The sequence below is a fragment of the Mesitornis unicolor genome, unplaced genomic scaffold (assembly GCF_000695765.1).
Source record: "Mesitornis unicolor isolate BGI_N332 unplaced genomic scaffold, ASM69576v1 scaffold31493, whole genome shotgun sequence".
Lineage (NCBI taxonomy): Eukaryota > Metazoa > Chordata > Aves > Mesitornithiformes > Mesitornithidae > Mesitornis > Mesitornis unicolor.
This window is the reverse complement of record NW_010175848.1, coordinates 4,651-8,043: the sequence shown is the minus strand read 5'-3', so window position 1 is coordinate 8,043 and position 3,393 is coordinate 4,651.

The following is a 3,393-nucleotide window of genomic DNA, read 5'->3' as shown; positions in this document are numbered from 1 at the left end:
CACTCGCTGCTGACACCCCTGCCCGCCTCCCACAGCACAGTGCTGGCCACTGGGACCATGGCAGGCATTATATGCCTTCGCCGAGGGAGGAGCACCACCGCCACCGCCGCCGTCCTGCCGCCAACACCGGACGGATGGGTAAAACCAGTTTCCCGGGATTCCTCGGCTTGCATTTCTCCCCGAAGCAATGACACTTAATATCCTGGCTGCTCCCACGGGGGAGGATGCAGGGGACTGCAATCAGGCCACCCAGGCGCCGGAGCACATCCCTCCACTGCCCAGGGGCAGGCAGGAGATGCTGAGGGCAGCCACCAGGCTCAGCCTTGAGATGCTGAAGGAGAAAAGCTGGTGTCTGGGCACCAAAATATCTCTGCCATAGCTGCCAGCACCTCCTGCTCCATCACCCAGACGGGGTTCCTCCATGCTTTCGTGCCTCAGTTTCCTCCCAGCTCATGGGGTGGCTGCACTGGCAGCAGTCCAGCCTCCAGCCCCCTGCACGCCAGGGGAGCAGCACACCCTCCCTGCCCACTGCTGGGCTCTGTGCCTGGCAGGACACAAGCGGCTCTTGTTTGTTCCTTGGCATCGGTACCAGCTCTTCCCAGCCCTCCATCGGGCCTCAGGCGGGAGGCGTCACCGCCCCTACCCACAGACCGGTTGGAGCGGCTGCTGGCTCCCCACAGAGGAAAGACGGCATTGCCTAGGGCGAGGAGGGGGCAGACCCCAAAACCCACCCCACCTTGTGCTCCACCACTAAGCCAGCATTCACACGGCAGCCCTGGGTCCCAGCCCTGCCGGTGTCCCGTTGACTGCGCTGCTGCCAAGTTTGACAGGTCAGGGCTGCGAGGGGCAGAGGTGGCCCCGAGGTGGCCCAGTGGGGACCAGGGTGCCAGGAGCAGGCAGTGGGGACAGCAGGGCCATGTGGTGCTGGCAGCATTTCGATACCCACTGGCCAATGCCAATACTCATAACAATGCTGATACCAATGCCAATGATGATTCCGATGCCAATACTGATGCCAATGTTGATACCGATGCCAGTGCTGATCAGTGTTGCCCAACCTCTCCTTTCACCCATGAACCTCCACACACACATCCCAAATTTTTTCCCTTCATTCCCCCCCCAGCATCTGTGCAGGCACAGGATGAAGCCAGACAGATCACAAGGACAGACAGACAGACATTGCTCTGTTTCCCCACCTCAGTTTAATCCCAGGCTTCTGGAAAAGATAACAGGGTCTGAGATTATCTTCATTTTCCCAAGCACTGGGTTTACCAATCTGATCCAAACACTCATGCTAATTGCCTGGCTCCGGAGCTGCCGCTGCCCATGCCAGGACATCCCTGACATCGAACTCCACTGCGGTGAGACAAGCTGGGTGATCCATGCACCCTAGTGCCCAGACTGGGGATGCCGGTACCCGGCGTGGCCCCTCTCAGGGACGCTCGGCTCTCATTGCAGACCCTCCCAGGAGAGGAGCAGAGGTCTTGCTGGCTTGACCTATGCTGAGGAAGCCACCCAGGGTTTGTAAGTCAACCCTCTGTCCTGCTGGTGCGCCTGCATTGCTCGCATACCAGCGTGCCCACCCTGGGGCCTAAGCTTCGTGGTCAAGAGCTCCCTTTAATCTGTTAGGATCCAAAGCATCCCTGCCGGGGCCGGGATCTGCCTGAGGCTGAGCTTTGCTCTCACCTCCCAGCTGGAACCACCAAATTATTTGAGGTTGGCAAGAGGCACGTGCCTTGCCTGGGTCGTGTCCCCACAGGCACGTGGGGCCATGCCTCAGGGCTGGGGACAGACGGCAAGGTGGGGACAGGGCCTCCTCTGCGTCCAGAGCATCAAACACCCCAAACACTCACGCTCCCCCTCAGAGCCAGAGCAGGCGTCAGCACTGCCCTCTGACAGCCAATTACTGTAATTAAAACTGGAATGTGACATATATTCAAACTGGTGGCTGCCACCCAAAAACAGCCCCCGTGCTCCAGCAACACACTGGTGGCCAGCATGGCAAGCCCCATGTCCCCAGCACCACTGGCCAGCAGCAGGACAACTCTTGGGACACCGCGGCACCACCAAGCACCTCTGCACGCGCCATGCAAGGCCATCACCATGTGGACACCAGCCCCACAGCCCTGTCCCAGATGCCCACACCCCGGTGCATCCTGCAGGACCTCAGCCCCAGCTTCATCCCCGTGCCACCTGCAAGGTAAGATGACGCAGATGTGTGTCCTGATGGGACATCCACTCAGCAGGGAGCTCATCCACCCCAAAACGGGGTTATCGCCTTTGCCACCCAGCACCCAGCCAGGTGTGAGTACCCTGCCCCGAATCCAGCAGGATTTGCAGAACGGGGGGGCCCAAGCTCCCATCTCTGCTCCAACACACGCTAACGGGGTCAGTGACAGCAGCGCTCCTACCCTGGTACATCAGCCACTGGGTGGGGACATGCTGCATGTCCCCCGACATTAAACCTGGTGTCACCAGGATAACAGAGGCTGCGCCACCCTGACCTTGCTCAGGGCAGAGGACATCCCACGGGGAGAAGGCTCAGGGCACGAATCCTCTGCCAAAAGGCTTGAGGACATTCCCACCTGGGACACAGGTGACAATCCCACCTCACGCACACATGGGACTGAGCCCCGCAGCCCCTGGCACCCAGGCATGAGCTCACACCCCAGCTACCTCGAGGTCCTGAAAAAGCGGTGAGACGTGTGGCAAGCAGTGATCTGCCAGGATCTTCGGCGTCACCCGCACCGAGCAAGGCACGGCTGCGAACTCTCCTGCTCCGCCAGCACAGTGCTGGGCAGCCTCTCCCTGCTGACGGCTGGGGATTAGTTACCAGCAGGCCGGAGACTGAATGTTCCCAAAAAATGTCCTTGCCCAACATAAAACCCCCCTGACTGGCTCAAATATGCAGAGTCAGGTTGTTTTCCTCTATGGGAAAGCAAAGTCTTATCAGCTTGGCAGGAGCCATGCACCGGGGGCTGTGGGGTCCCCGGTGGGACATGAGAAATTGGACCTTCAGCCTGAAGTCACTCTGAAAATAAAAGCCCTGCCCAATCTGCTGAGAGTAAAGCAGCTCTGAATGGGGAAAATCCCCCCAAGCCCTGCCCAGATGGGTGTCAGAGGGATAGGGGAGCCGATGGCCATGGCTCAGGATGGGAGACGCAAGCAGCACAGTGGGTTTCCCCCCGCGGGCGATGCTCAGAGGCAGCAAGATGCAGCAGCAAAAGCCCGGGGACACCGACCTGAAGCTGTCAGGTTGGGGACACCCTGGGCACCCTGAGATTTCGGGTAGCCCCGCATCCCCTGGCTGAGCCACCAGGCCACGCTGGCCCATGCCCCCTGCCGCCCCCCAGCTCCTCAAGTGCCGGCTGGGGGCCGGCGCTGCCAGCGCGG